At 36.9% G+C, this 11,965-nt stretch overlaps 1 long non-coding RNA gene across 1 annotated transcript in view; it reads left to right on the top strand.

The window, feature by feature from the left end:
- Positions 1-3,454: 3,454 nt before the first annotated feature.
- The window catches only part of LOC147577314 (uncharacterized), a 104,634-nt gene continuing 96,123 nt past the window's right edge, over positions 3,455-11,965 (top strand). The window contains exons 1-2 of the long non-coding RNA XR_015240141.1: positions 3,455-3,587; positions 8,505-8,677. This is a non-coding gene — a long non-coding RNA (uncharacterized LOC147577314). The remainder of the gene's footprint in view (positions 3,588-8,504; positions 8,678-11,965) is intronic.

Genomic DNA, 11,965 nt, shown 5'->3' with positions numbered 1-11,965 from the left:
CATGTGTCGTTCTTAAGAACTGTGTGAATTAATTTGTATGAAAATTTTCTGAGAGCACACGACAACTGTATGGTGTTTGCATAAACTGTGATTAGGGCATGGTGCCATAGTTATTTCAAAGAGGGCCGTAGCTACGACGTTGTCTGCTAGAGGAAAGATAAAACAAGCATGTGTTATTTCATAGCTATTTCATTCCAGTTTTCAGCAAACTACTGATGATTGCAATCAATGAATCTGCAAAGAGACATTTGCCTCCGAACACGGGATGCAGCTTCACCTGGCTGAGAGCCACAGTGAGAAGCAGAATTTGTCACAGGCTTGCATATCCAAATGTTCTGAAGGAAGGAAAATCTCCTTAGAAATACAATAATACTGTTCATATTATAAATTGTGATGTCTCCCATGGCATCAATTTTCACTGAGCACATTTCTTTCTAAAAATTCTTTGAACATTTATGCAATTAATTCAAATGCAAAAACCAATTAACCATATATCCTATAATCAAATCAGTTTCAAGTGAGTGCCCCAAATTTCAAGAGGACTTTGAAAGCACTACCAAAGTGAAATGGAACAAGTGAAGTGTGTAGTGCCAGCACAGGAAATTTTTCATTATTTTTTTCAGGCCCAAATACAGCTGCACAATATTATGCAACTTACTAAATGTCAGGGATGCACTAATTACACCATTTTCCTTCACCAGGATGTTGTATGTGGGTATGTATCACAAGTGGGGGACTTTGGAAAAAGACATCAAGAAGCCAAGAGTGGTATTAGAGTCCTATAGACTTGTGTTGAAATGCCTCTTAAAACTAGCTGTGGGCTCTTTTGTAAATTAATTAAACCCTTTGCTTTAGGGTTGTTTTGAGGAAAACGCCAGGCACGGGGTTGCAGAGTGTTCACCCCACCAGCAGAGGCTCTTGTTCATTGTGCGTACTATGGGTCAAGAGTCGTCTTTGCTTATACCCCCATGACCTGGTCTCATACATCCACTTGTACGAGGGCTAGACAGAGGCATCTGCCTTAGAGACAAACACAAGCAATGCAACTGGTAATTGTCATAATGATCTCTTCGTAATAGATTGTGTCTTTGATAATATCATTCCCCTATTGTGGAGCGTGACACAGTGACACAACCAGTCACCAACCAAGTCACACAGCCAGTTGGCTAAGCCAACTAAATGCCAAGATTATGAATGTGATTTCAGAAACCCTGAAAATGTCCCTTTCCCATGGGCAATCATGGATGTTCTTCCCTACCTCATCTGTTAATATTTAAAACTAAGCGGATGTATTGAAAAAGTTTTTCTTTTCCTTGATTATGCAAGTACCCTTAGATGGGTCCCTATAGAAACTTATCAGTACAGATAAAGAATCCGTGAGCAGGAGTTGATAGGAGTACGGGAAGAAAGGCTGAAAGTTATAGGCAAAAGGCAGGAAGAGGGGGTCTTGCCTCAGTGAGAGCTAATGTACAGCACAGGAAGCTGGACTATAGCGATGGCAAATTACACCTTTTCAGCAGACACCAAATTATGTCTATTATTAATAGCTCCATAATTTTTTACCCATGTGACTTCATGCAAGAAATTAACTTCTTTGTCAGTTTCTTCATCTGTAGAATGGGAATAATAAGGCCTATTCCATAGGTGGTTGTAAGAGTTAAATGAGTTAATAAGTGTAAATTCATTAGAATAGCGCCGAGTACATTGTAATTATGTTTAGCAATTATACATTAAAATTTTTTTTTAATTTCTAATCTTTATTTTTGAGAGGGAAAGAGACAGAGACAAGCAGGGGAGGAACAGAGAGAGAGAGAGACACAGAATCTGAAGCAGGCTCCAGGCTCTGAGCTGTCAGCACAAAGCCTAACACAGGGCTCGAACCCAGGAACCATGAGATCATGACCTGAGCCAAAGTTGGAGGGTCAACTGGCTGAGTCTCCCAGGCGCCCCAGCAATGACACATTTTTAAAGTGGCACAACCAGTTTTTTTTAAAGGAAGTTTAATTTTAACAATTGTTAAGTCTTCAAAGTGCCCTCATTAAAAACTGTTTCACATTAGAATTGTTGTGTAAACAGGTAGTTTTGCTTATATTTAATATGTTCCCAAGGCTAATTATTTTTATAATTACTTTCAGTAATTTTATACATGTTTGTTGATGATAGTTCTCATCAATTCATTAAAATGAGTGACATCTTGGAACTTAAACCTTTACCAGACACCATCTACTAATTTGCTGATCTGTGTCAGACATACTGTAGTTATCAGAAGTTAGCTAGATATGCACAATTTGGTATTTTGAAAGTGGATTTATTTTGGTATTTGATGTTGAGTCTCCTAAAGTTAAGCAGCTGTCACATTCCTCTCCACATATCCTGAAATTAAGTTATCAGAAAGCAAGATAGCAGAATCTGTCCTTAGATACTCACCACTCAGAAAGATCAAGTGGATGGACATGTAGCAGAGGCTGGTGTCTATTTTGTCCTTTATCTCAGAGCTCCCTAATGGCAAAACAGGAAAATTCAACTAGTTTGAACCCAGTAATTTCCATCATTCAAACAGAACAAAATGGTACATATTGAGGAAACAACCAGGTACACAATGTTGGAATTATATATATTTTAAATTCTGGGGTTTTTTTTGGCTTTAGTAACTTTTTTTTCTGACTTTTTTAATCATTTACTCATTTGTTCATCCACTTGTTCATTTACTACTCATTTGTAAGGAAACATTTAAGATAGGAGCTCTGTGAGGTAATGAAAATAACAATAGCTCTGACCATACTCTCAGGGGGTCCACAGTCTGTGACAAGAAACAGATATATTAGATAGATAATGAAAATACAAGGTGATGAGTGGACAAGAAGAGTACATAAAAAAGTTGCTCTTACAGGACATCTCATGGGCCAGATGGCGGTTTTAAGTCTTTGTTGTGGAAGTGACATGTAAGCTTTTGATGCCTTGTTGCATGGGATGTTCTATATTGAAGTTTGCTGACCTGTAAGTGGGAGTTGGGCCCTTCTGTTTGCTTCTTGTTTTTTTCCCTGAGCTTACAGTTTGAACTAGACTATTGCTAGATCCATGGGGGGGGGGGGGGTAAGTGGGGGAGAAAGCCTGTAAGAACTTAATATTTCTCATCCTTCACTTGCCTGAGGTCACTCAGCTTTCAGGTGGTAGAGCCAGGACCACAGTAGGTAAGATTTCCTGTCTGCCAGTCTAAACCTCCTTGCACTATGGCAAGCTATTTTCAAACTTTCCCTTTGGTTTTCTGAAAAGAAAATTTGGTAAACTGTTAGGAAATAAAACATAGCTCTTTGATGGTTTTACTAGTTAGAAAATTACAGTTTTAGACTTTGCAGAAGGATTGTCTTATTTCATTTTCTTACCATTGACAGTTTCACAGTGACAGAAACTTATTCATTCACTTCTTTTTGTTCTTATTTTTATGCAAAGAAGTTGAGGCTAAGAGAGAAGATGTAATTTGTTCAAGGTCACAAAGTGGTTATTGAAACAACATGGTTCCAAACCAGGAAGGTCTTTCTCTGAGATCTGCTTCCTTCGACTTTATCTTGCTGCCTCTTCACATCAAGGTAAGTCACCCAGTTCCTGCTGTGAAGGAGTAATTTGGTAGAAAAACACAATTTAGTAGAAAGCCATAAAGAAACAAAGCTCAAAGAAAAGAAATATCTCTAGTCACGATCCACCAAAAGAAAGATATGAGGAATTTCTGTAAGAGTTCAGAGAAAGGATGTGAATTTAGTATGGATTTGTAGGAAAGATGATATTTGCACTAATATTTTAGGAATTTATATGATTCAGGGATGTGGATATGGCATGATAATGGGAAAGAAGATTCTGGAAAAAATTAAACACAATTATCACATCCACAGAGGTCTTAAATTAAGATGCGTATAAAGTGAGAAGTTCATTTTGAGTGACACTGGTGTATATGAAAGACATGTGGACACAGAGGTAGAAAGCCCAGTAGGATAAAGCCATGGGCAGAGTTGAATGTCCAGATAAGAATGTGGATACCTTCCATAAGCTGTAGAGAGTCATCCAGCCATGTAAACTAGAGAAGTAGAATGATCTGTGTTGAGCTTTATTTTCTTCCCTAAAAAATAACTCATTTCACCTAAAATTTTATTTTCTTTAAAGCCTACTTCCTAGAATCTGTTTCTTAAAAGTCTTTGAGTTCATTCGATCAATATGCATTTAATAATGTGGGTAATAAATTTGTTTCCTAATTTTAAATTTAAGTTTGAGATGTTATTCTCAGAAGGATCAGGTTCTGTTTATAGCACAAAGAGCTAGTGAGACAGCAAATATGTTACATTATCAAGTTAAGAATTATACTTTGGTCAACATTGTGTCACTGAATGTTGATGCATTTTTTAATGATAGAAAAAAGACGAATAACAAACTGATGCACTTAATAAATTATAAATTTTTTCAAGCTTCACAAGGTAGGTAGAATAAGAAGACTATATAGTTGTTTGTGGATGAAAATGGTAAGCATTTATTGAGTGCATTCCATAATCTAGTCCTGTGAGAGAAGCCTCACCTCTCTTACTAATTTTTTTGATTATTTATTTATTTTGAGAGAGAGAGGGAGAGAGTGTGTGTGTGTACGCGCGTGTGCGCATGCAAGTGGGGGAGGAGCAGAAAGGGGGAGAGAGAGACAGAGAGAGAGAGAGAGAGAGAGAGAGAGAGAGAGAGAGAGAGAATCCCAAGCAGGCTCTGTCTGCACTTGATGCAAGGCTTAAACTCATGAGCCATGAGATCATGACCTAAGCTGAAGTTGGACGCTTAACTGACTGAGCCACCCAGGCACCCCCCTCTTTCTAATTTTCATGGTAATTCTATAAGGTGGTATTATTACTGCTGTTAGATGAGGAAATGGAATCTCAGGAGGTTAAGTGATTCACTTCATTCTCATTGTTGATGAGTGGCTCAACAGGGATCAACACCCCTTTGATTCTGATTTCAAAGGTAATGTTTTTAGTCGCTTCACTCAGACTCATGGTTATTAAAATATTTTTTACTTTATATTTTCTGTGTAATGAATAGATATAAAATAGACACAGCCTATCTTATAGAAGGCTGAATTCTGTCAAACAACCAAATTATCACCATTTTAAAAGTGTTCAAATTCCATGTTTCAGTGTAAAAAAAGAACTCGTCTCAGCGTATAGCCATGGTCTGATATTATTTTGACTGTTGTCACGTTGAATCTCTAATAAAACAGAAGGCAGAAGTAACCACAATTTATAATCTTTGAGAGATGTCAGTATATATTTTAAAACCACCTTACTTGATGTTATGAGGAACTTCAGACTGGGTTTGAAAAATATATATTGTTATGCCCTGTGGCATTTTCTGACCTGTCATGATGCCACTCAGTTTCAGAATAACTATTCATAGATGTTGAGAACATTTTTGTTGAATAAAGAGGCCATTTTGGAAATGTGTGGAGGTTAATATTATGCACATGAAACTGTGCTTTCAGCTTTCCTACACCCTGTCAAATCTGAGCAATTATTCTACCAACTCGCTGCCTGTCCCCGCCCCCACATCATTTCTTTAAATTGCTATGGAAATTAAATCGAGAGACACACTCTTCTTTGCAAGATGCCTCCTTCAGAATCCTCTCTGCTTTGCCCTAGCCAGTTTGGAATGGAAAATCAGCCCACATTTCCATGGAACTTAGCAAGGCTTGGGCCAGATCTAAAAGGCACAATTTGCCTGACATCTGTGTTCCAGCGTCATGTTGCATCAAAACAATCCGTGCTGCTCAGATGAAAGCAAGCATCCTATTGTATTAAAGCATTTAACAAGCTAATGGTGGTCACTTTCTATTCTCACATCCATACAATCACATCCCACAAGGACAATTATACTTGCAAAGTATCCAACTCCAATTACATTATTCCATGATCACACTGATATATTTTCTATCATTTTGTTTTCATTTTATCTTCCAGTGGGTGTTGTGTGTAGCACAGCTGAGGAGAACAGAGGTTTTTTATTTTTGTTTTTGTTTAGTCTTTATTGAAAGAAACTAGATGTCTAATTTATGGAGGCAAGAGCTTACTAATAACTTGTAGGCACTCCTTCTTACAATCAAGATCCAGGTGCTTAGTTAGGCCTGATCTGTGGCTGTGTAGTTAGTCAACAATGACTTAACCACAAGGGCTGGATGGCCACTGGGAGCCAAACATCTGGGTTGACCATTTTTCATTGCTGTTTTTAAAGGCAAGACAATGTTTCTAAAGTTTTGGAAACCATGGCATCTGCTCCTTTTATAATTACTGGTAGAGCACTCAAATTTCTAAATGGCCTCATGGTCTTGAAGCTTCAGATGTATTCCCCATACAACTTCAAATATCCCCTTTCCCTAAAACAAAACAAAACAAAACAAAACAAAACAAAACAAAACAAAAGCAGCTGCCATTTGTAAGCTGGACCAAAGTAACTTATAACTTGAATATTACAGGAGAGATGGCTGTGAAAATAGAGATTGGACCTAGAAGTAGACTTTAAAAAAAAAATTAATGTTTATTTATTTTTGAGAGAGAGAACGTGAGCAGGGGAGGGGCAGAGAGAGAGGGAGACACAGAATCTGAAGCAGGCTCCAGGCTCTGAGCTGTCAGCACAGAGCCCGACGCAGGCCTCAAACCCACAGACCGGGAGACCATGACCTGAGCCAAAGCTGGACGCTCAACCAGCTGAGCCACGCAGGCGCCCCTCTAAGTAGATTTTATAGATACTTAGGATAAACAGCTGTATTAAAGAGATATTAAGAGTGCTAAACTATAGAGATATAGAGTAATAGAGTAATAGAAAGGTCTAATATAGGAAAGTAACTGAATTTGGATAACCATAACCTGAGAGAATTCAATAAGGCAAATTTGGGGGTGACTGGCTGTCTCAGAGCATCCAACTCTTGATCTCAAGGTCATAAGTTTGAACCCCACATTGGGCACAGAGTTTAGTTAAAATAAATAAATTAACTAATTAAAAAAAATAAGGCAAGTCTCCCTAGTTGACTTTTCTAGGTCAGTAACTACTGAACATTCTACAGGTTCCCTGCTTCTATCAAAAATCCTTGTTCTTTTAGGAAGGTGAGAAAACTAAGTGTTCTCTGAGGTCTAAGTTGAAAGTTTCTAGTTTCAGCTCTAACTAAAAAATAACTTTCTTCTCCATAAATACAACACAAAGTAAAATTAGGTAATAGATTCTCATCTTTTGCAGCATAGAACAAAATACCATAGATCCTGGTATTTTGGATATATTGTCACTCATTAAATTATCAAATTATGGCTTTATAAAATTAGAGCTTGGTTTCATTAAGAATTCTTCCTTCCAATTCAACTGGACACTTTGACATCTTAATTATAGCCATTGTTTTGTTTGGGGCATAATTTCTGTATTTTCTTAAAACACAATGAAACACTGTCTTTGAACACATGCTTCTAGGTCCACCAAATTCAGTGAGCTGAAAAGAAAGATGGACCTAATTGTGATAGTCATTTAATAGTTTATTCTCCTTTTTACCTTGAAATCTTTCTCTCCTATTTCAGTTTTCCATGCCCAATCATGGAAGTCTCATGGTTGCCTCTGTTTCATTGAATCTGTCAGACTTTCAATAATAGTATGAAAATAACTGCTCATTTTCAGTCTGGAAGACCAATACCGAACATGTTATTATTCTATCATCAGTAGTTTAGCAGTGGAGTTTTCAGAAATCCCTGGGAAGACTTTTCCCATAAAACACCCACTGTTGGGTAACTGACATAAATCCTGAACAGCCGAAGAAGCTTTGGGCTAATTGAGCTCTCCAGGACTGGCCATGCTGGTGCTCATCCAGCAAGATGGTTACAGAGACTAATGATTTATGACTTCACATCCTGGTTCCTTCAACTGAAATTGGAAATAAGTGTTGTGCATAGATTCTACTGCTTTTTTGGTAATTGTGCAATGAGCAAGAGTCTTGTGGGAGGTTTCATTCTGACACAGTGTTTTTTGAAGATACTGCATGGAAACTGTGTTAGGAAAAAGAAAAATAAAGAGGCTTATGCTTTCTTTTTCTAGAACAAAGCCTCCTTTTAGCTTTGTAAAGATTATAACCACAACAGAATCATGAACGTAATAGAGATAGTTGCTATTTGAAGTGTTAGTAATGGAATTCGTTTTATACTAAATATTTATTTAGTGAATGTTAATGACAATTATATAGTTTTTTCTCACACTTTCCTTGATTACCATGACTTCCTCCTTATCATGAAGAATATCCAAATTAATAGGCACTGCCTTATTATTTTTACTAATTTCTATGATTTCTTGATTTTCACTTGAGCGCATTTGTGTCATAAAAAAGGTCTAAAATTAGTATTTTATTTTTCACTTGAGAATGTAAAGTGGAAAAAAGGCAGATATTATTCTTGATACAATTTCAGCTTTTTCAATATGATAGGCCTCCTATATCCATGGTTTCTCTTTCTAAGGGTTCAGTTACCTGAGTTCTACTGCAGTCTGGAAGCAGTTAATCTTCCTTCCAACGTGTATTCAGATGAGTAGTAGCCTAACACTATGTGACGATGCCTACTACGTCCGTCACCTCACTTCATCTTATCACGTGGGCATTTTATCATCTCACATCATCAGTAGAAGAAGAATGGTGAGTACAGCACAATGAGATATTTTGAGAGAGACCACATTCACATAACTTTTGTTATGGAATATTGTAATTATTTTACTTTATTATTAGTTGTTAGTCTCTTACTGTGCCTAATTTATAAATTAAACTTTATCATAAGTATGTACGTAGAAGAAAAAACATAGGGCATATTGGGTTTAGTACTATCTATGCTTTCAGGCATCCACTGGGGGCTCTTGGAATGTAACCTCCATGGGTAAGGGAGGACTATAAGTAGGTTGTACATATGGAAAATCATGTCAAGTCCCTAGGTCACAATTTCCTTATCTACAAAATAAGAAGTTTTTAGTATAAGGACTCACTCTAAAATTTTTCCTAGTGCCTGCAACTTAGGATGTTACATTTCATTTTTACTCTGTAGTATTTTACACATGACATTATGAAAACATAATAGCAAAAAGTTAACTGATTAAAATGAATAAAAGGCTTGTAAATACACAAAACACAAGACTTACAAGATAAGCAAGCAGATAGAGTGACATGCACAACTCTTCTTGCTGGATGAGTAAACATTGACAAAATTTTCTTCAATAAAGTGAGAGATAAATTCTAAATAGAGTAAGGATTGCTTCCTTGCATGAATTGATACGTGTTGTGAGTTGAGCATTCTTTTAACAAATACTGCTCACTTCTATATTATAGTCTAGTGAAAAGAATATTGGATCTACTTTCCCAAATATGTTGCTTAAAGATTGATGTACCTTAGCCAAATCATTTACCACAGTTTTCTTTTATAAATCAGCAGGTTCGGGCTTTTTAAATCTAAAACTTTTTATACTTCTGATAAGTTTATGTCATGAATTACATGGATATATGGGTGGATTTGGAGAGTGTAGATTTTGGAGCCAGGCAAACCTGGGTTAAAATCCTAGCCTGTTTAATTATTTTCCAAGCTGTATAAACTTGGTCAAGCTGCTGGGGTCACTGATGTCACTGGGTCTCAGTTTTGTAATTGGTAAAATTCAGTAGCTTAACTAAATAAACCTGCTCATTCACGTAATAGTCCAATGCCAGTTCCTGGTAATGAGGTCACTTTCTCTACGTGTGATTCAGCAGATTTACAGGGAAGACAATGGGGAAGCCTCATTTTCTTTTTTCAAAAGTCTTGGCTTGAAGGTAGTACACATCACTTTTGTTTACATTCCTCTGTTGGGAATTGATATATGATTATTCATGGATGCAAGGAGGGGTACAAAACATAACCCTTGTCTCCTCAATGGTTCTAGAGGCCATTCCAGAAAGGAGAAAAGAAAAAACTTTTTGTGGACCACTTGTAGACTGTGCCCCAGTAGATATTCAACATTTTTTTCATTACCCACTTTTCTCTCTTATGATTTGACTTCCATTTATCAGATCTTATGGAAATGAGGAGAAATATTAGGTAAACTCTGATACACACAGTTGCTTCATTTTCAGACATCATATTCTGAATGCCACGTGTACAATCTTGGTACATGGCTATATGCTAATATCTGGTATGTACTTGAAAAATACCATTCTACTATAGACTAGAAGTGTTTAGCAATAATGCCAATAATAACCCTTTTACTTGCAAATGTTTCTGACACACCACACGTGTCACTGTTACAGCAAAATAATTCCTTGATTTATTATAATTCCATAAATCATTCTGCATTTAACATCTTTACATCCTTTTGTAAAGGATTTGCTTTACAAAAGCAAACCTTTTGTAAAGTTTGCTCTTCATCCAAATGCTCTTAAAAGTGAATTGACAAAAAAATGCTTCAGTCCTATATGAATGAATTCAAAAGCATGGTATGTGATTACTTTTGGATGCTTCTGAGCCAAAGCTATGTTGTGGGGTGTGTGTGTGTGTGTCTGTGTGTGTGTGTGTGTGTGTGTGTGAGTTTGGTATGTCACTAGAGCAATACTATGCTTCAAGAATTTCATTACATTTCTTGGGAATTACTGCATACAAATAAACCAGCCTCTAGCGTTCAGCTTCATGCTGTTTTTAAGGAAATAAAATACCCTTTGCTCTTCCCTGGAAGTTATGTTTTAGTTTCTGATTATTGTCCACATTGTAGTTGTCTGTAGTATTTGTTAGTGAAAGTCCAGATGGCTGACATATAATTGATAAAAACGACTTGAAGCTTTCATCTTATATGCAAGTTTTTGCTCTGAAGTATACGTCTAAATACTAGACAGAGTAGACTGGCAGTCCGTATCTGTCTTCAGTGGGAACATACCATGCTGTTTTTCCCTACTGTGACTATCATTCTTCTCTCTACTCATACTGCCACTGGCCAACTGATCCCCTAAAAAATGAAGAGAAGAGGGGAAGAAGCTTCCATGCTGACTTCCTCGTTGATAGAATTGCCAGCAGGAACACATTTGATTCAATTAAATTAAACAAGTGTTTATTGAACACAGTCACTGGGCTAATGCTAGTGCAAAAATAAAGAATAATACAACATGGCCCCTGTCTATAAGAAGTTTATTCTAGGTGGGGAGATAAATTTATAGACTAGAAATTCAGTCTTCCGTTAAAATCACTAGATAATATTGTTTTACATGAGTGCTAAGGCAGATTATCTTCTGATAACAAAAAATAAAACCCAACATTACCAACACGAGACACTACTATACGCCTGGCAGAATGGCAAGACCAAAAATGTCAAGTATCGGAGAGGGTTTGGAGAAAGTGGAACTCTCATACATCATTGGTGAGGGTGAGAGTATAAAATGGTGCAATTACTTTGGGAAAATGTATTCCAGTTTCTTTGAACATACAATTACCCTAAAACCCAACAATTCCATTCTTGAATATTTACCCAATGTACGTGAATATATGTCCCCAAAAGACTTGGACAAAAATGTTGACAGCAGCATTAGCAGTACTAGTATCCATCACTGGGGGAACTGCCAAACAACTGAAAGCCACTTAGCAATAAAGAGGAATATGCTATTGATCCACACAGCCAAAGAATGATCCTCAAAAACATTACGCTGACTCAAAGAAGGCTTATACAAATCAATCAATATGGTACTATCCCATTTATATGAAGTTTTAGAACTGGAAAATATAGTCTATGTGGAAAAACATTAGAATATCACAACACTGGTAGACTCTGGGGGTGTAGGTGAAGACTGGGAACAGACTTGAAGGAGTTTTCTTGAGGGATGGAAAGAGTCCCTATTTTTTAAATGTTTATTTTTTTATTTTGAGAGAGTGCATGCACGAACAGGGGAGGTCGGAGAGAGAGGAAAAGACAGAGTCCCAAGCAG

This window comes from Puma concolor, chromosome C2 (genome assembly GCF_028749965.1).
Source record: "Puma concolor isolate L17-30 chromosome C2, mPumCon1.1.hap2, whole genome shotgun sequence".
Lineage (NCBI taxonomy): Eukaryota > Metazoa > Chordata > Mammalia > Carnivora > Felidae > Puma > Puma concolor.
Note: the sequence above shows the minus strand (reverse complement) of the source record. Positions and strands in the feature narration are given on the sequence as shown.